At 43.2% G+C, this 22,309-nt stretch overlaps 1 pseudogene; it reads right to left on the reverse strand.

Annotated features, from left to right (window-relative positions):
* LOC139452013 (organic cation transporter protein-like) overlaps positions 1 to 21,895 on the reverse strand; it is a 49,269-nt pseudogene extending 27,374 nt beyond the window's left edge.
* Between the last annotated feature and the right edge of the window lie 414 nt (positions 21,896 to 22,309).

Raw genomic sequence — 22,309 nt, forward strand, 5'->3', positions numbered from 1 at the left:
GAGAGACATTTACACACTTTATTAAACCAAACGCATTTAATTCGCTTTGCATTCTAAATTAGTTATGCATAGAGCTAATGTAGACATTATATAATCGAGCCAATATCCATTTGCAATGTCTGCCGATGGATCGAGGGTCCCAATGAACGTGACGCACCCGACCACTTTCGCGACTTCCAGGTTGATTAAACGTAAAAGTTAGGCGTGGTGAAATTAAGTTAGTTTAAACTATCTGGACAGATATTCAGACTTACGTTTGATACTCCGACTGTGCCATCAGTGTCGCCATTCGAAACGTATTTTGTGTATTTTCCGAAGGGGTTTGTTCATGAATGAACATACACGACTGCACGACCAGATCATAAAAAGTGAACATTTCCGATACAATCATTCGAAAACTCCGTAGAAGTGTGCCTGACTTCTGATTATGTGGCCCAAAACATCCCAAGTGTGAACAATAACATTCTCTATCTCTAGAGTAAAACACTAGGAGTAGATCACGGTTGTCTTTTCTTATTCCGGTGGTGACCTTGCCCTTCGTTCCGACCGACTGTTGGTCCGACATTCAAAGCGTGGCGCTAATGTGACTTAAAAGTTTCTTATAGGTGTCCTGCGTACAAACAACAATGCGCTTAAATAATCATAAGTTGAAGAAAGGATAAAACAGGATCTGGAGCCTTCGCTCGGGCAGATGCCGTAGCAAGTCCACTCGTTTCGTAAAATGGTATCTAACGAGAATGAATGTGGTATTCTCTATTTACAAAACGACAACACAGGTTTTATAATTACATTTAATGTCATATAAAATATTATGGTATATGAGTTAATACAAATGTACTGTATTGATATATATCTATATCGGTGGCCTATGTACACATATTGTTATTTAGACATCTATCTCTGCATAATCAGTTGCTAGTATGACTAAATATACATGGATGTTGTATGAAGGAAGATCTGTGATAAATGATTGAAAATTATACATCGGAGACATGAAAATACTGTGTTGTTCCTGATATGCACTCGTCCCATCCTTGGCATATCTGTAAGTGTAGCTGGCGTCAGCGATGACGTCGCAGTAGACGTAGAGGTAGTAAATACTATAGACTGGAATCGACCACGATTTCCCGTGTAGTTTTAGATACTATTGGATCGTAGGCATAGGTGTCTGACTTTTCTTTCCTGAAAGTTGCAGAGAGACATTATTCTTGTTTATTATAATTTTTAATGAAACATTGTAAATGGTTCAACATATTTACAGAACATCAACGTAAGAATATGTAAAGGTAATAGGTATGTACACGGCAAGGCTTGCAGCTGGAAATGGAAAGATGACCATGTACCAATATAATTATAGGTAGTTAGCTTGGTTGGCAAAACACGCTTTTATTGGAGCTGACGATTAAGTTGTGTTATATCTCCCCTAGTTCTTAACAGCCAGCAATATTTCACCTGTGACGAAGACCAGTCACTGTGAATAATCGAATCAGTTACTAAACGAACTCGCAACGGGAACGATATTGGTGTTCGAAGGCGTGTAATCAGTGACAAGTCACAGACGCCATTTCCCGGTCCATTTTAGTCGCATCTTATGAAGAGCAAAAGACAGCTAAGGACCCATTCTGTCTCTTAGGAAGAAAACTATTTCACAGGACGTTGTTTAAAAAATAAGAATTTACCATACCTTCCGAATTCTATAGCATCTTCAATGGTTTCTGGTAGCTTCTTGTCTTTTGTTTCCGGAAGTAGTAACGACAACAGGCCCGCGGAAACAGTGATAGATCCGAACACAATGAGTGGCAGTGCTTCAGCTAACTTTCCTCCAACGATAACGCCCTGGAATATGGGGAAAAGGTTTTGTCTTGGTTTCAATGACAACAATCTAATCGCTTTTATAAGTCCATTGGGAACTCATCTTGCAATTTATGATTCTACCAAACTGTGAACCAGGATTGTCGTAACCAGACTACTTAAACATAACACAGCAAGCTAGCATCGACTGTTCAATAGGACATAGGTTTTGATTGGATCGATTCCGATCAAGAAACAATGACTATGTGTTGGCCTTACCAGATCCGATACATATGGAGCCACCATACCGCCAATGCCTTCAAATATGGAACACATCCCTATGCCAGACTGACGCACCACCGTCGGGAAGATCTCCGCGGAGAAGACATACACCACCGCAAAAGCCGCCGAGGCCCCGAACTTGCCCACCATAGCCAACGTCACCGTGATCCACTGGTGGGCTGAAACATGGAGGATGCTTTGATTGAGTGAGTATCACAGCGTGTCAGCTTCAGGTGAGAGTGACGACCGAAGTGATGCAGGTCCTAGATATTTACCACTTTGATGGAACCCATGAGCACGGATATGATGCTGACAAACCTAGACACATGGTCAGGGCGAATCTAGGATTCGAACCCGCGGTAATAGGTTTCCGGTGCGCCTAAGAGACGCAATTCCTCACAGCGAATGTCGGTGTTTTTTCCCTGTGTGATGTTTGGACACCATGTGATCAGATGAAGTGAAATCCTAACAACTGAACAAAATATAAAATGTCCCAAACCAACACATGTCTTCTTCAGGCGCAAGATAATCCCCGTTACTTTGAGAATTACTTTCAAAGATAATAGTCCCGTCCGGTCTTGGAACCTAATCTTTACCATTCTTACACACTACTTATGATGAAGTAAAGAACGCCAATGTCAACGGAATTGGACTCTTGGTATATATTTCGAATCTCATCAATCTGGGTTTAAAGTGTTTGAAGTGACGTGCGCCACTTTGGACAAGGGACAGGACAGACTTTGTCGATGATTTTAGACATACTCACACTTCTGACCATAGATTACTGGAAACAGCGTGGCAATGCATGCCACTCCACCAAGAAGCATGCTTGCACAGTATAGTTTCTTCCTCCCCGTCTTCTCCATGAGAAAAATGCACATGACATAGGCTGCTGTCTCCACGGCGGAGGAGATGGTAAAGTTCAGGAAGACGTCTCCGCTGAGGTTGCTGACGTTCAGACTGAGGCCATAGTAAATGATGTTGATGGCAAACCTAATTCAAAAACACATTGAATTCGTGAGTGAGTTGGGTTTGGTTTAACACTGATTGAACAACATTTCAGTTATATCATTGCATAAGAGACGTTTGCCACTTTACTGAAATCGAAATTCGGCGTTTCAGGTTTTCATATTTGAACGAAACCATATGTATGTATGTGTGTATGTGTGTATGTGTGTATGTATGTATGTATGTATGTATGTATGTATGTATGTATGTATGTATGTATGTATGTATAATGCATGGATGGATGGATGGATGGATGGATGGATGGATGGATGGATGGATGGATGTAAAAAACATCCGAGCCTTCAGTGGATCGTATTGTAAGGTTATGCAGGACAAATATTTTCTGGAGTTGTTAACGTGTATGCACCAACTGAAAGCCAAACGTAATAGCTTACCATTGATAAAATATGATTATTCCCCTGACGATGAGGACGGGCGTGGTGAACATATGCCATATTTTCATCTCGGGGCCTTCCTCGAGCATCACGCGCTTCATGGTGTCCTTCGGCAGGGAACGACCATTGACGCGAGCTAACTTGTTTAGAATTATTTCCGCTTCATCCACTCGACCACGTGACAGCAGCCATCTTGGAGATTCCGGGATTAGCCTGTCAATCAGAAAAGCAGCAAAACGTAAATCATTTATACGGCCTCGAACCGGGGTCTTCGGCGTGACGAGCGAACGCTTTAACCAATAGGCTACCCGACCGCCCGAAATATTCTGAAGCACTGATTGAAAGAATACATTGCCAAACAACAATCAATGACCTCCTCCCCCCTCAACACACACTCACGCACACACACTCGCACGCACGCACGCACGCACACACAAACACACAGACACACACACCACACACAAACAAACACACACATACGCACGCAAACACCTCCTACTCCCAGAAAAGTAACTGGCTCTCGCTTAGAGACGCGTTTTCTTACCACCAATATGCTATGAAAAGCAGCGAAGGCGTGGTCATGACGAGCTGAAGATACTTCCAGTTCCTGATGAAGTAGGCCACTAGTGTCAGCGCAAACAGACCAAAGCACCAGAAGAACTCAATGGCCACTCCCGCAATAGTTCGTTTAGAAGGACCGACGAGTTCAAGTCCTGAAATATATTAAACCAACCGGAATCAATTTCTAGATACATAAAGGAAAAAAAAAAATTCATAATCATACGACATTTCTGCTAAAAGCAGTGTCCTTTGTATGATTCGGACTTTACCCTAAGTTTAGGAATCACCATAAATTAGTGATGATATCAGGTGTTAAAGGTGAAGAGGTGAGCGTATCCTGTCCCACCGTCGGCACCCACACATACAAAGTCAACTGGAACTCACTCATTTTGTCACGGATGCGTTAAATGTGTAAATATCTTCCACATGTCTACCATTAAATTTTGAAAGCTTTCCTTGGACCTTAAATGTTGTAACCCTGATGAAACAAATATTGAGCAAGAGTCGAATGACGCTACTTTGAGGTCCTGGGATTTTATCTTCCCGAAACTTGTTTCTGAAAGTTCTTAAAAAGATTATTATGCTTCAGGCTGTTGAAAAAAGAAGTGCCTGGACAGTTGTCCGAGAAACTCTCAGGAACCAAGCTGACGTACACTGTCACCCATCCAAGAACTCTCTGCAACCATTGTTGCTTTACTTAAACTGATTTGTAAGGTGTGCCCTGTAACACAAGACAACGTGAGAAAACGTTATGAGGATTTTGCCGAAATAAATCATTTGGCTTCCGATTTTACTCGGTAAAATTCATTACTGAAAACGAGTAATACTTGAGTTCATCACAAGATCAATGAAGAAAACTAAAGTCCATTGACTGATTTCTTCATGAAGAAATCTCTGAATCAATTCCAATGCACATGTAGAGAAGTATTTACTTTCATAGGTTCAACATATGGTCGGACATGTATGCCATCATTTAAATAGTGACTGGACAACTAAATACTAAAATATAGGATTAACGGGGACTAGAAAGACAATCATCTCAATTAACGGGTCTGCATAATAGAAATCATGCCCTGTCAAACTCACCTATAACAAAGGCTATCATGAATGTGGACATGGCCGCTACACCCGTGAAGAATCGGAACACTGCGAACAGGATGAAGTTTGGAGAGAACGCCAGACTGATGCCGAACACCATCTGGATGACACCGCTGGCAAGGAGTGTCCGCTTGCGTCCAACACTGGGGAGAAATATTTGTCGGTTTAATGCACTTTATATAGTTCACAGGGACTGGGGATACTCAGTGATACTGCCATGTAAAATAAAGTAACAATAAATTGTGGATTTATATAGCCAATCTCATCCAGAAGCTCCCTCCTCAAGAGTGCACAGTCATATACCCGTTTGAAGAAGATGGTGTTTAGATGGAAGGTGCTGATATTCTGTTGTTGGCATCGAGGTCGTAACGCCCGTTCACGTTGGTAACACCCCGCAGGGTCTTGTAGGTACACTGGAGTCAGACCATGCAGTGGCATGTAGACAAAGAGCATCAGCTTGAACATAATTCACTGTCTCAATGCAGTTCTTTAAGGACCAGTTTTATGTGGTCGCGCGTTCGACATCGTGTGATGAGCTTAACACTTGTCCTGATGACTTTGCAATAGCCTAACCTTGAAGTGACAAATGCATAGACTAAGCATTGGACAGAGTCTTTGTCCACATACCTACTGATTGTCTGATATTCCTTATCTGTTGGTATGCACTTTTACAAATGTTATTCATGTGGTTTCTCATTTTGAGATTTCTTGCGTGACACCTTGGATGAACAAAATTGTTCCAAACCCGTATATTTGGAAGTTGAGTTTTGGGGTTTTTTTTAAATGATGACAAAATTCAATTGTTTGATAGGCATTGCTTAGAGGTTGACGGGTAGTGACAAAGTAGACACAAGTTACGGATAACAACTTCTTTAATACTTTAAAGGCGACGTCTTGCTTGAGAAAGGTATAGGGATATATACCGAAACGTCGCCTTTACTGTATTAAAGAAGCTGTCATCAATAAATTGTGTCTTTTTTGACCAAATTGAAGATATGTCTGAGGCAGTTTTAATGTGAACAATGCAAGCTGTGATTATCTGAAATGTCTCACTAATCGATGATTGTGACCTTGATTGGAATCCTAGATAGAGTTCTGTATCATCAGCATACAGAGGAAATCTGTGATCATGAGATCTTGCTATTCTTCCAACTGGTAGGGTGTATATAGTGAAAGTATTGGACCAAAACAGATCCCTGTGACACTCCAAATGTTAGTTCACTTCTGTCTGATCTCACTCCATCAATAATCACTGACTGGTGACGTTCAGTGAGATGTGATGTGAACCACGATAGTGTCATACAGCTACTGTTACGTGTATACGTTTATAAAATGTACATACAAACTTTACATAATTAATAAGCATAAAGAAATATAAAGTTAAAAGTTAAATCATTTAAGTAACACTTTATTCGTTTAGCACAGTTGGTGCACTGACGTCACACAATAACTATTAAATAATTTAGGGTCATAGTTTGAGATGTCCGTCCTCTGTGACGGCGTCTGTCATTGTCATTTAGGATTGATGATGGCTGATTGAGCCCCAAGTGACATGCCCCCTGTCATGCATAATAAGTTTCCGTTTCATAACAGATAAATAAGCATAAATGTCTTGAAATATCAATCAGGTTGTTCAAGGGTCGAGACTGCAAGATTTTCTGGGACTCTTTGCTAAAGGTTTCCCAACTTCGTCAGCAGTGATGGAATCAACGCATGTCAAGTCGTTGTTTTGGGTGTTTTGTATCCTATCCGTGAAGAAGTTTATAAACTTGCTAGCAAGCTTCTCTTTTGTTATAGGGAAAAGCAGAATGTACACGTGTAGCATAAGAGTCTAGGTCATGTCTGTCACACGTGTAACATTAGAACCTTAGGGAGCCTCCGATTTGTTAGGGGGAATGGGGGAGGGTTCCACCTTTATCCAACAAACTATGTATATACTTATCACCATCAAACAATCTATTGATTTTCACTATTGACACATATTTTCCACAAAACAAACTGTTCACTTTTCCACCAATCCCAAAAAAATTATTTATTTTGGGCATATGTCTGAACAGTCTATTCTTTTTAAAAATCTTTAAGTCATGTCTATCACACGTTCAACATGAGAGTCATGTCTTTCACACATTGGCCACAGCCGTTCTTAGAATGCTCACATGTCTGTGATGATGCCGAACACGACAGCCCCTGCCAACATTCCCCCGAAACCAACCATGTTGAGGTGGGAGCGGAAAGAAGCGTGATCACACACCATGTCAAACTGAAATGAAACCAGAGCATCGCCATAAGTGAAAGTACAAGTCAATGGTGGCTTCGCGCGATATACCATTTATATTAAGTTATTTCTGTGTGTCTAGATGTCAGTAGCATACCGACTTGCTTTCGTCGGCACTCGCCCGTTTCCTTAACCTGTCATTCAGTTAGTGAGTGGTCTAACGCCACTTTGAACAGTATTTCAGCTGTATGATGGCGTGTCAATTTAATTTGAAATAAGTCAAAATAAGGAGGTCGTGAACATTTTCCATTTTTGTGAACCCATCGAGCACGGGATGGTGTTCACAAACCACGGATGATATACGAACAAGGCGATATTAGCTATTAAGAAAGTATTCATCAAGCAAAAACTAGACAACCTAATGTAATTCAACAAGTTGACTGATGGACATACTTTCCTAATACAGATCCCAATGGCCAGTCAATTAAATCCCGGCATGATACTTGTCGCCACGTTAGCGTAGATCGATGTAACATTGGAGTACCTGAGTTATTACGGTGGATGTGAAAGTCGACTGATCGTACACCCATCCATGACACGTTGTCTGTGATTGGTTGCCTCCGTGCGACGATGTAGAACTGTTCGTGACGTCATACAAGCGGCATGAGGCGTAACTCTCTGATTGGTCATCGGTTTCTATGGGAACAGACCGGTTCACCAGAGAGGCGTGATATGGGTTTTGTATCTTGTAGGTGTCGTTTGGCATAGAGAGAAGCTTGCATCTGAAAATGTTTACATGACATTCATTTCAGTCTGTATTTTATGTTTACAGTCGCTAAAGTATCTCAAAATACAATTGTATGTGAGTAATGAATGGGTTTTTTAACAACACAATTAACAATATTCCAGCTAGACCATGTGATATGTAAATATTCACATCTGGAACAAGCCAACCAGTGATTGATAGTATGAGTAACAATCAACAATCAACTTTATCAGGGCATGGTGACACGAAGCGAAATTAAAGTACCACAACAGACACTTAAGACACAACACCATAAAGAGAGATGTAAATCAGTTACAAAAGTGTGTGTGTGTGTGTGTGTGTCTGTGTGTGTCTGTGTGTGTGTGTAGGGGGTGGGTAGGCAGGATTATGTTTTTTTCTTCAATTTTACAGGCTGTGATTTCCCTTTGTTCATATTTGAAATGAGATATTTTACGTCTTATTTCCTTTCAACAAATGGAGGGAATTTTAAAAGTTCACTTAAACATCACAGATATAGGTGATCTTAGAATCTTAGAAACACCTACAAGGCTATGGGTATAAAAGGAACGATCTATGGTTCATTCACACCCAAACCGTTGGACAGTAGCATGCTAAGATTAACCCCACAACAGAAAGAACAAGCTGTTGGCATGATACATCAAGGCACAACGTATGACCACATTGCAAGAGGTTTTGGCTGTAGTCGAATGTATAGTCAACAAGCACATTGCCTGATTCAGCCAGAAGAGGGAGGGGAGTGGCAGACATCCTCTCACCATCACCCAGGAAACTGTACATGTGTATCCTCCATCTGAGGAATGATAATATAACTGTGATGTCATCAACTGAGACAGTCATCCTGTCAGTCGCTGGACAGTGTCCAGAAGGCTGTGTCACAGATTGCAGACCACTAACGTAACGCTGACCCTGCAACGCTGGTAGAACAGAAACAGGCACAGAGTCATGTTCACAGGAGAGAGCAGATTCAAGTTTTTCCCAGCAAATGGAAAATTTGTGTCAACTTTGATCGAATAATAAACAACTGACCCCGTCTAGGAAGGTCCCAGGCACAGAGGAAGCCGAATGCTAAACCCTCCCCCTTCACTCTTGAACAGGAGGAAGAGCTGTCGGGATGGTTTAGAGACAATCCCCGCTTCTACAATGGGTGTAAGGGGTACAGGCTGACACAATACGGGAGATTGTGTTGTTGCTCCCCCTGATCCCGTACTCGAGAGTGCTGGAGGTGTGGCCAGTCGCCAGGTAGCGGAGAGACCTAGTGGTTCCTCACGCAGGTCACCTGCCTCTCTGTCCTTTAACCGACCCGATCCAGAAGCTCCAGGACCACCTCCAGGTCCACCAGCAGGATGTTCTGGAACCCTGTCCTGTCCTCTCATGCCAACTCCTACAGTAGGTGAAGCAGAAGCCGTATTGCAGCCGACGTAGAAGCCAAGTCCTCATCCAAACCTTGCGCTCCCCTTCCTTTCGCTCACGTCTGCGGACAACCCTGATGGTGGCCGCAACCACCACATACGTCTGTACTTGGAATCAACAGTCAGCTGCTGGTATGCCATGTTGCTGGATAAGTACTGTGTTGTTTAAGCTCCGAATACCATTAAAACGCACCAAAATTCAGTCCTGTTCCAGTTCCGGTTTAGTCATGTTGACAGCATGATAAACTCGTCGAGTTAATGTCGTAGTAAGCTCGTAACTAACTCGTACTCAAGACGTACCAAGATGTCTATAACGTGCAACATTTGTATGATTTCGTAGTGACATCGTAGTAAACTCGTGAAGTGATCGTACTGCAACATGCTTGTGTCGTGTGTACACACACGATTTTCTATTAAGTACGATATTTCACACATCGTCATATATCGGTCAACATAGCGAAAGTGGGCGGGTAGCTACTCATAAACACATGCTTATATGTCGGAATCGTAGAATGGTAAAATGTCCATGTAATCTTCTACAGATGTACGGGGCGGTCGGGTAGCCTAGTGGTTGAAGCTTTTGCTCGTCGCGCCGAAGACACGGGTACGATTCCCGACATGGGTACAATGTGTGAAGCCCATTTCTGGTGTCCCCAGTTGTGTTATTGCTGGAATATTGCTAAAAGCGACGTAAAACCATATTCACTCTCTATACTGTTGTACACATCGATATATAAAGCCTGCAAACAATTCAAATAGAAAAACGATACCAGCATGTTATCCTAATCATTTCTATTATTGTATTGACATAACTCAGTAGTTAATAGAATTTAGGACATTTAGAAGTTGCACACTCACCTGTAGTCGGGCATATCCAGAATAAACACCGGAAGCATGGTTTGAAAGGCGGAAGTTATACATGCCAGACACACCAGGAAATACACTCGACGTTGATAGGGGCCAAACTCACCCACCTCTTTCAATATCTCATCAAACTTCATGTTTCAAAACTGAAATTAAACAAAGAATTCATTAATATATTCCTGGGAGAAACAGTTTGACAGTACAAAACAACTTCCTCGCCGAAAGGACATGCATCAAGCATGGGAAATCGAGTAGAAGTTCATCTCGGTGTGCTGTGTCAGAGAGTGCTGTGTGAAACCCCTGTCATTGTGAATGCTTGTTCGGGGCTCATAGAGGACAAGCTTCGGCCCTGTGAGGTACATGTTATCCTTCCTACATGCATGTTATCGTACTGATAGAGAATGTTTCCCAGTAGATAATGAATACACAGTTATTAAGGTAATGATGAGGACAATCACGTGGACAGTGACTGAAACACGTCAAATTAACCTTTAACAGAACATCAGCCTGTGATGCTGCCCGTGGTTGGTACAATGTCGTGAGATAGACCCTTCACTTTCGTACGATGAACCTATGATAAACACTTAGGTTTGGAACGACTGTTTATGTACAGTCGCACAGCTCTGCGTGGATAGATATTCTGATCCTGATCGGATTATAAGGGAGATGACTCATACGTGGTAGATGATTCCTCCATGTTTTCTAAGGAGGATTTTAGACCCGTTTTCCTAATTCTTGCACATGTTGATTTTGCTTCTATTTCCGTGTGTGTGGACTGGTTCATGAGTGTATGCAAGAAATTGAGGTTGTGAATAGTCACGCTGATATCGACTGGCTCCTTTCTGAACGGGGTGATCGGGTAGCCTAGTGGTCAAAGCGTTCGCTCGTCACGCCGAAGGCCCTGGTTCGATTCCCGACTTGAGTACAATGTGTGAAGCCCATTTTTGGTGTGCCCCGCCGTGATATTGCTGGAATATTGCTAAAAGCGGCGTAAAACTATACTCACTCACTCCTTCAGGAACATCTCCCGTGTGTCGCCAAATCACCATAGGACCTGAAACACAGGCGGCACCTTCCACAAACTTTATGTCAGCTTTATGTTCACAGCAAACGTCCACAGATACGGTGCAGAAAGACCAAGGAAAATTCTGAGATTCGAACCAGACAAGCTGAGCACGTGCAACTCTTCTGCGCTTGTTTCTGGTATATTAGTGTTGTATGTGTTGTTAAAGCACGCATAACATGTAGTTTACCGTCGGTTTCATGTAAGTATGCAAACTCACATGTATAAACATATGTGAGTGAGTGAGTATGGTTTTACGCCGCTTTTAGCAATATTCCAGCAATATCACGGCGGGGGACAACAGAAATTGGCTTCACACATTGTACCCATGTCGGGAATCGAACCCGGGTCTTCGGCGTGACGAGCGAACGCTTTAACAACTAGGCTACCCGATCGCCCCTTCACATATGTATACACCGAACTTTGTATTAGCATTAACAGATAGGTCTTCAGATAGGTCTTCAGCTACACATGCTTGCTGTAAATGGCGACTATCAGGATCGGGTGGTCAGACTCGCTGACTTGGTTGATGCATGTCATCGTATCCCAATTGCGTGGATCGATGTTCATGATGTCAATCACTGGATTGTCTGGTCCAGATTCCATTATTTACAAACCGCCATCATATAGCTGGAATATTGCTGAATGCTGCGTAAACATTTGTGTAAACAGATTTGTTCAATTTGGGTAATGAAGGATTTGCTTACACACAAGTATGTAAATCTCACAAATATATATGAATATGGCAGGATGTTTGTTGGATGCGGTGTTAGGCAACAAACAAGCAATTACTATTTTAGGCAAATTGTTTGAGTGCGGGTGCTGCCGGTAGAGCGAACACCTGGCGTCATCACTGAATTTCAGTGACCCATTCATATCTAGTAATGACATGTCATTTGTCACACATGTATATGCATTTACATATATATTTTTCAATTGCGTTACACGGTCACATATTTACATTACGAGAGCCATGTAAATGTAAACAAAAAAACAACATTTGTTTTATTTTTAATGATGAATTGATTGATGCAAATTACTTACAGTCTATCTGTGCATATCGAATCAAGGTGAGCAACACTTCACTTTGTGACAGTGACACCATAACGCAGAATTAGCAATATACTTGTACTACGAATAATTGATTCGTCCTCTTAACTCCATCGGCTGCTGATTGACAACAATGGCCGGACACACAACTTCCCATTTTGTCTAAAATTCATCAGGTCACAAGATTCTTAATTTGTCCAAGGTCACATCCTTAAGGTCATGTCAGAAACACCGTTAAGACCATAGCATCCCCAAACGTCCTCCACATCTCGGACCAAGCAAAATACTATGTCCACCAATTCTGTTGAAAACGAAAACCGTTCGCACACATCCTCGGCAACCAATGTCAAGCACATGTTAAAACACATTTATAAATTGAAATAAGAGTTGATGGCGGATGCAGCTGTCCGCAATGCCATTGTTTCTCACACGTACGGTAATAATTCGCAAGTCAAAAACAGATTATCTCGTTGCGGTCTCTGCAGTTTAGAATTCAGAATGTCAGAGGTTGGATTTGTGGTCACTGACAGATAAAAGCTTACTATTAACGGCCGTTTGAACCAGTGAAGCCTGAGTAATTACACGCTGGATCAAACGGCGAGGCAGCATCATCGGCGTTCCCAGGAGACACGTTGCGGTACATCAGTGATGCTATGAACTTATGATGGTTGTTGACGCGGGTCTCCGTACAGGAATCTTTGTGGTGGTTCAGGGAAGCAGTACCCGGGAAAGTGGTCATAAATATAAAACGTCAATGCCAGAGAATAACAACTCTCGATTCCTTTTGGTGTAAACGGCTACACAGCCGTGAAACGTGCGTGAATGGATCACTGAAAATCAGTGATGACACCAGGTGTTCGCAAAGATGGTTAGAAAGATGCCTCGGGTGGCATCTCCAAGCATGACCCACATCATATATGATTGTCATGGAAACTTCGACATGGGTGCAATGTGTGAAGCCCATTTCTGGTGTCCCCCGCCGTGATATTGCTGGAATAGTCCTAAAAGCTGCGTTTAACCTTACTCACTCACTCACTCACTGTCATGGAAACTTAAAACCTTCAGCCTACCATTGTGTATGTGAGGTGAGGATATGTGTGTTTTTGGGGAGTGGAAATAACGGTAAGAGTAGCCGAGTAGGAACCGGCCACTTGAAATTAAGGAAGGGGGGTTGGTGGGGTATCATGATACTCGGATTTTGTATGGAGACTGGATATTGTTACAGCTGTTTATATTGTTTATACTTTCTATACTGACAATCATTTTTGTCAACTGTCTGAAGCAAAACAATGGTTTGCAATCAATTTCTAGGAGAAAAGTCCTGACACCAATCCCAATCCTTCACCAACAACCCACAACCCCAATCCAGGAGTATCGCTAATCCTGATCCTTTGCACTTATTGAACATATATTATTTTAGTTAGTTTTGACCTAAATACATAATAAAGAAAATGGCAATGTTTAAGTTCACAATTGCGGAGTCGGAGTGAATAGGATTTGGGTTTATTGCCGCTTTGAACAATATTTCAGCTTATCACGGTTAAGTGGGCTTTATTTGGGATCCGCAGTTAAACCGGTTGTAGAAGTTTATTAACTTGTTGAAACTAACAAGACGCTTAAAGATTCCGCAAGGTGCAAATATCCTGCCAAAACTATGCCCCTTCTCTTGAAACGAGAGAAAAACTTGTGTGCGTGTTTAGCTGACCGGACTTGGTCTAACGCCGGACAATCAGTCTCTCACACCGTGGACAGCCTCTCACCCATGACAAGAGATCCGGCTATCAAGCACGGACAATCTGTTACCCCGGATGGCAACACACGACATCGTCAAATAGGTAACATGTTCGCGCAGATAAAACGACAAATGGTTACACCGTAACATGAAGAGTGTCTGACTGACAACTACATGTACACACAATGTTACACAACGTTCAGTTGAATCGGTGATTACAGAGTTTTAAGTACATTTCTTATGTTACAAGATGATTACAAAAGCCCTACAATGCATGTTATATTGAAATGACCTGAAAGAGCATAAATGAAATGTGTGATAACCAGTACCACCAGAAGCATAAATCGACAACTAAAACCACGAAGTCGAAGAGAGTACATCAGAATCAGCTGGCCTCATAAATACCCGCCAAAGTAACGGACGTGCTCATATTAGAAGCTTACCAACGCTTCTCACGTCACACACAAACGATAAGCAAGGGAATCTTTATGCAGAGGAACGTTTTGAATATGTTTTCTTCTAGAGCAGTCACGCGTTCTTCTGGCATGTCATTATATAAAAATATTCCCTGATTGCTTTTTAAATACGTTTCGTTTTGGGATATGAAATGTTTCCTTTTATTAGGGAAAGAGTCATTCGTATTTACCGAATGTCAAGTTCGCCCACTGTTGATATTAATACTCCAAAAAATAGTTCCTCGGATTTTATTTGATCCAGCGTGACATCAAATCAATACAGTATGGTTCATCCGATAAGACAATGATTAGCCTGCTACTAGGGCGACGTTATGATAGTTAACTGATGCCCGATCCTATTCCCTACTTTGACTTTGACCAGATCTTATTGTGTTGGATGTTAATGTGTTTGTGACGGGTGTCAAATGTTTCCGCGAAAACCTGGTGTCATCACTATTTGATAGTGATTCAGAATTAGATTCTCATGATTTAATCGTAATTACACAATCGGCTCTGCTATCAGCCGAGATTTCTTCTGAATAAGGAAAGGGTTTTACTTACATAGTGCTGACATTGATGGCGCGCGTAATGGAAATTCAGCTAGCGTCCATTTTGGAGTATGAGAGTATGAGAGCACCCCGGCACCCCTCCTGCATCCACGTATGTACAAGGTTGAAAAACGACACTGATTACAGATTAAACAACACGCGTGGCATGACGTTACATGACGTGGCACGACGTTAAGTTCGATTTTCGTCCGTTAAAAGTTCTTTTAGAAATCAAATCAAATAAATCTTTCACGTTTTCAAATCAACAAATAATTTGTTTCAGAAAACCTTGTAACTGTTTTACCGTCTGATTTAGTTGTAAATGTAGCTTGTCTCGGTCTACATTGACCCCTGGAAACAGAAGCACGTCTCCCATGCGCACATGGCTTCGTCCCGTGTGACGACGCATGATGGAAATTTGAGGCCAAGGCTATCACACCCTGAAGCCGTAGTTCTGATCATCTGACTCAGGTGACAGGCGTCATAGTTCGGGTGGTACGTCCATGCACTGTTCACCGCCTCGGCGGTGTAAAAGATGGAGCGGCTTCCGTAAAGCGGATGCCGGTCAAGTTTTCAGTTGAACAAATATTGGAACATATGGTGCAAGTCAATCGGGAATAGCGTAGGACATCATTTTGGTCACAAATTTGGAATGCTGTAACTTTCATCAAAGATCATCCGAGCAAGAGTCGTATGACGCCCTTTGCAATCTTCGTAGAAAGAGCATGCTCGATTGTACCTCAAACCGTTGTAGACAATAAGGGCAGACTGGAACTGCTGAAAATGTGAACACTTTATTCTGTCTCTGAATCTTTAAACATAGATCTAGACGCGTAACAGGTGACACTGTTTCATTGATCTTTCTTATTTTTAGTTCAGATGGGTAATATATTAGCGGAAGGTACTTTGCTATATTTATGCATAGAGCTAACCCGCAGATGCGGATCCTTGGAAGAGTAAGGGATAAAACTCCACAACGGAAAGTGGTCTATTCGTTTAAGGCTCCTTGTGATGATTTATATCATCTACATCAAGTGTTGGTCACAGAGTAGTGGGTGAATCATGCATTGCGCCGCAGCTTCAGTCGGACACAGCAAGAACTTACCAATCCGACTCAGATGCAGGAGAAGCGTGATGCACACGGACAAAGCAAACAGGCTGCTGTTGATGGAAGAGATGTACAAGAAGACATCAAGCATAGGAACACTTTTAGGATCAATGCAGAAGTAGCTAGTTTTCCCTTTTTGACTTTAATTTGATGGTTTATTGTCTGCCACTGTGAAGATACATGGCACTCGTCGCCTCCTGCAGACTAACTAAAATATATTATTTTGATAGCAAGATACAAATCCATTAAAAATTGAAAAAAGCCCCAGTGAGATAAGAAATTCTGAACCTGTGGAAAAACTAGACTTGCTTCTTTTAGTTCCATCGTGTTATAGTCTTGGCTGGGCGGGGGGAAACGTGTTGTCATTACTGAAGTCAGCTCGATAAGACGCTGGCGGGAAGATCAAAGTATGATTTTAAAAGACTGATTTATATAGATCTAAGTAAAGAGAGCGTTGATTTATATAGAGCCTAATAAAGAGTGTTGATTTATAAACAGCTTAATAAAGAGTGTTGATTTATAAACAGCTTAATAAAGAGTGTTGATTTATATAGAGGTTAGTAAAGAGTGTTGATTCATATTCAGTCCATAAAGAGAGTGTTGATTTATGTTGTTCCTCATAAAGAGTGTTGATTTACATAGAGGGTAATAACAGGCTGTGAATGAGCATTATGTTGGCGCTCTGTTTCAATAGATTGATATGTAAGGGTTGTTAAGCCTGCTTTACTCGACGATCTATACGTCCTTGACACCTGCTGCATGTGGAATAGGTTCGATCTGCGTGATGAGTACATATTTCGTCTAGCATTTCATTTGTGCAGCTGAACCATAAGTGTACATCGTATTTGACACTTTGTCTTCCATAAAATCAAACTTATACCAGGGGAAGGTTTCAATCCGATTTACCGGGACTGTACCTCTAAATCTATCAGCACGATATTACAACCGTATTCCTCCCCCCTAATGAATGTATTATTCGGCATCTGAGATGAATCAGTTATTGCAGCTAGTTCTAGTTTGAGAGTGTTACAGCCAAGAACACGACACGGTGATGAGTATTGTCTTTGTATTCGTGTCAGACGCAAAAAGAACCAGCATATTGAAAACTATTTGTCAAAACTTTCAACTCTTCAATATTATTGTTGACAATTATACGAATGTAAATAGATCCGTTGAAAACATCTTACATACTCGAGGGAATATATGTAACAGTATTGATGATCATTACCGTGAGTTGCCGTGCGGTTACCCAGACCCAGTGTGTGTGTGTGTGTGTGTGTCTGTGTGTGTCTCTCTCTGTGTGGTATGTGTGTTTTAGTGTGTGTGTGTTTATGTGTGTGGTGTTGTATGTGTGTTTTAGAGTGTGTGTTTGTGTATGTGGTGTGTGGTCGTGTATGTGTTTTTGTGTATGTCCCGAGGGTAGAAAGGTGAGTGATGGTAAGTCCCGAGGGTAGAAAGGTGAGTGATGGTAAGTCCCGAGGGTAGAAAGGTGAGGGATGGTAAGTCCCGGGGTTGAAAGGTGAGTGATGGTAAGTCCCGAGGGTAGAAAGGTGAGTGATGGTAAGTCCCGAGGGTAGAAAGGTGAGTGATGGTAAGTCCCGGGGGTAGAGAGGTGAGTGATGGTAAGTCCCGAGGGTAGAGAGGTGAGGGATAGTAAGTCCCGAGGGTAGAAAGGTGAGTGATGGTAAGTCCCGAGGGTAGAGAGGTGAGGGATAGTAAGTCCCGAGGGTAGAAGGGTGAGTGATGGTAAGTCCCGAGGGTAGAGAGGTGAGGGATAGTAAGTCCCGAGGGTAGAAGGGTGAGTGATAGTAAGTCCCGAGGGTAGAGAGGTGAGTGATGGTAAGTCCCGAGGGTAGAGAGGTGAGGGATAGTAAGTCCCGAGGGTAGAAGGGTGAGTGATGGTAAGTCCCGGGGGTAGAAAGGTGAGTGATGGTAAGTCCTGAGGGTAGAGAGGTGAGTGATGGTAAGTCCCGAGGGTAGAGAGATGAGTGATGGTAAGTTCCGAGGGTAGAAAGGTGAGTGATGGTAAGTTCCGAGGGTAGAAAGGTGAGGGATGGTAAGTCCCGAGGGTAGAGAGATGAGTGATGGTAAGTCCCGAGGGTAGAAAGGTGAGTGATGGTAAGTCCCGAGGGTAGAGAGGTGAGTGATGGTAAGTCCCGAGGGTAGAAATTGAGTGATGGTAAGCTACGAGGGTAGACAGGTAAGTGATAGTAAGTCCCGAGGGTAGAAAGGTGAGGAATGGTAAGTCCCGGGGGTAGAAAGGTGAGGGATAGTAAGTCCCGGGGGTAGAAAGGTGAGGGATAGTAAGTCCCGGGGGTAGAAAGGTAAGTGATAGTAAGTCCCGAGGGTAGAAAGTTGAATGATGGTAAGCTACGAGGGTAGACAGGTAAGTGATAGTAAGTCCCGAGGGTAGAAAGGTGAGGAATGGTAAGTCCCGAGGGTAGAGAGGTGAGTGATGGTAAGTCACGTGGGTAGAGAGGTGAGGTATAGTAAGTCCCGAGGGTAGAGAGGTGAGAGATAGTAAGTCCCGAGGGTAGAAAGATGAGGGATAGTAAGTCCCGAGGGTAGAAAGGTGAGTGATAGTAAGTCCCAAGGGTAGAGAGATGAGTGATGGTAAGTCCCGAGGGTAGAGAGATAAGTGATGGTAAGTGTCGAGGGTAGAAAGGTGAGTGATAGTAAGTCCCGGGGGTAGAGAGGTGAGGGATGGTAAGTCCCGGGGGTAGAGAGGTGAGTGATGGTAAGTCCCGAGGGTAGAGAGATGAGTGATGGTAAGTCCCGAGGGTAGAGAGGTGAGGGATGGTAAGTCCCGAGGGTAGAGAGATGAGTGATGGTAAGTCCCGACGGTAGAGAGATGAGTGATGGTAAGTGTCGAGGGTAGAGAGGTGAGAGATAGTAAGTCCCGAGGGTAGAGAGATGAGGGATGGTAAGTCCCGAGTGTAGAGAGGTGAGTGATAGTAAGTCCCGAGGGTAGAAAGGTGAGTGATAGTAAGTCCCGAGGGTAGAGAGGTGAGGGATGGTAAGTCCCGAGGGTAGAGAGATGAGTGATGGTAAGTCCCGAGGGTAGAGAGATGAGTGATGGTAAGTGTCGAGGGTAGAAAGGTGAGGGATAGTAAGTCCCGAGGGTAGAGAGATGAGTGATGGTAAGTCCCGAGGGTAGAGAGATGAGTGATGGTAAGTGTCGAGGGTAGAAAGGTGAGGGATAGTAAGTCCCGAGGGTAAAGCCTCAAGAACGTTTAGATATTTTTTTTTATTCAGATTAAATAAATTGAGAAAATATGTCATATATCGAGAAAAGGAAAACATTGTGGTTTTTGTGTTTCTTGGGGTTTGTCCAAAAATATAGATTGTTATATTTATAAAATTATTCAGATGCGATTGAACAATTCAGTTTATGATCAATATACAAGAACCAACTACTTATAAGCGACACGACACATTCCATATTCAAAAGACATTTCTGACAAAAACAGAGTCGACAGTGCGCGTCCGACTAAAACCACAGTTTATTACATACCCAAAGAATAATACAAAAACATTTCCAAACCATAATGTATACAAAGTTTTGCCAGTCCACGTAAAGCCTGCGATGTCTGACTCAGAAACAATGATGAAACGTCATGCAATTTACAGGTTCAAATCCCAGGATCGGGAACAGTTTAAACATGTATAACAGGGTATCAGTATGTGTGTTGTTCTATTTCAGCGAACATCAGGTTAGGCTTCTCAGGGTGACCCCCCGTCCCCCACATCAGGTTAGGCTTCTCAGGGTGACCCCCCCGTCCCCCACATCAGGTTAGGCTTCTCAGGGTGACCCCCCCGTCCCCCACATCAGGTTAGGCTTCTCAGGGTGACCCCCCCGTCCCCCACATCAGGTTAGGCTTCTCAGGGTGACCCCCCCGTCCCCCACATCAGGTTAGGCTTCTCAGGGTGACCCCCCCCCCCCCCCCGTCCCCCACATCAGGTTAGGCTCCTCGGGATAACACCCCGTCCCCAATAAACCCAGCTTTATTTTCACGTACTACCATTCACATGTTCTCAAACCATGAATATTTCATACAATGGTGACAACTTTTATCTGCATCAGTTTTACGATGAAGTGTCGGAGACTTGCCCTGCGGCCAGACAGGTCAGGTGGAGTCACCAAGTGGTCAGTACGCTCGCTGGTCACGCACAAGGGCAGCATCCAATGTCCACCCCCGGGAAGGAAGCCCCGTCGCTTATAAAGTCGCACACTACTTGCATGTATTCCCTTAATGCTGGTCACCCGTGAAGATGCCGGGGTCGAATAGGCCTTCAGCAACTCATGCGTGTCGTAAAAGGCGGCTAACGGGATCGGGTAGTCGGGCTCGCCGACTTGGTTGATACATGTCATCGATCCCAATTGCGTGGATCGATGCTCTTGATATTACTCACTGGATTGTCTGGTCCAGACTCGATTATTTACAGACCGCCGCCATATAGCTGGAATATTGCTGAGTGCGGCGTTCAACCTCTTACCAACCAACCAACCTAATGCTGGTATATCCCCCGGGGTTCGTGAAACTGAATGAGACCACGGGTACCCTACGCTTGTCTTAAGACGTAGATCGGGAACTTCAAGGTCAGAGGCCAGTTTTACAGGACTTGTCAGTTGACCACAAGTAAAACTGTCCCAGTATTTTGTACAACATGTTCTGGATACCAACTCCACACCATCCTACCCCCCTTCACCTCTATCCCGTCATCCCTGCCCTGCCTCCGAAGTAGCTATTTAAAGTAAATAAATAGCCTGTTACATTTTAATCTGGACATTCTGCAGTGAACACCGAGTTTATGCGTTGGTTGTTGGTTGTTGTTGCGTAACGCCGCACACAGCACTTTTGCAGCTATATGGCGGTGGTCGAGCCTGGAGCCAGGCAATCCAGTGGTCGGTATTGAGGCCAACGATTCATGCCGTCGGGGTATGATGACACCCCATCAATCCAGACCGAACCTGAACACCCGATCCACTTGGCCGTTTCTTTCGACTAGGTGGGTGCTTGGGGGCTTTATGGGGGGGGGGGGGGGGGGGATACTTTTCTATTTCTCGATATCCATACTGTCATGACTTTTTGTCTGATTCCCAGAACACTGTACGCGGACGTCACTGAACGCGGACGATGGGCAATCCCTAATGAGATGTCATATTTCAAATTTGATAACGCGGCCGATATCTACAAAGCCTGTATTCAATGAAAAACAAAGAAATTGAGGATGTGTAAAAGAAATGTCAACTCACGACCTAATTCGTAGCTGAGGTCCCTGTGACAACAGGATCAGTCTGTTATCTTACAGTCGCGTGGCATAGGACATTGAACCGCTGCAAACCAGACGTGTTGACACCAAAACAACAATGTAGTTTATGTACGATATTAACGAAGAAGACAGCATATGAAAAACGTGAGATAATGTTACCTGTACTGCTGGTTACAGGTGAATGATCCGGAGCTCCTTTACCGAGGTCCACGGGAAACAGTTTCCCATTCCTGAATGTGTACACCTGAATCTCGTGTGTACACTAGACGCTCACCTTTGACCCCTGATTACAAGGATGTATATGACGCGAAGGTGGAGGGTGGGGAGGGTGGGGGGGGTGGGGACTGTGGTGAGTGGTCGGGGGACCTGTTTGCACGGGTTCATATTTGGGGCTAAAAGGGCACCTGGGTATGAAAGGTTGAACTTTAATCCTGTTCCTAGTGTAGAATAAAATTGGAAATATGATGAGGTGTTTGCTTTTATTGCATGTATTTGTAAACATACTTAGGAACTTATATCCTAATTGTTCCCTGGGCGTGGCCTCGTTCATGTAGATTTGATGTCGGGCAAAAGAAAGCACATGTATACTCTTGAAAACTTATACTTCACTCTGCCCATATCCTCATTACTGTGTACTGTGACATAGCGACCCCCGTGTCCCTTCAGACG

This window comes from Haliotis cracherodii, unplaced genomic scaffold (assembly GCF_022045235.1).
Source record: "Haliotis cracherodii isolate W230 unplaced genomic scaffold, xgHalCrac1.p SCAF_9, whole genome shotgun sequence".
Taxonomy (NCBI): domain Eukaryota; kingdom Metazoa; phylum Mollusca; class Gastropoda; order Lepetellida; family Haliotidae; genus Haliotis; species Haliotis cracherodii.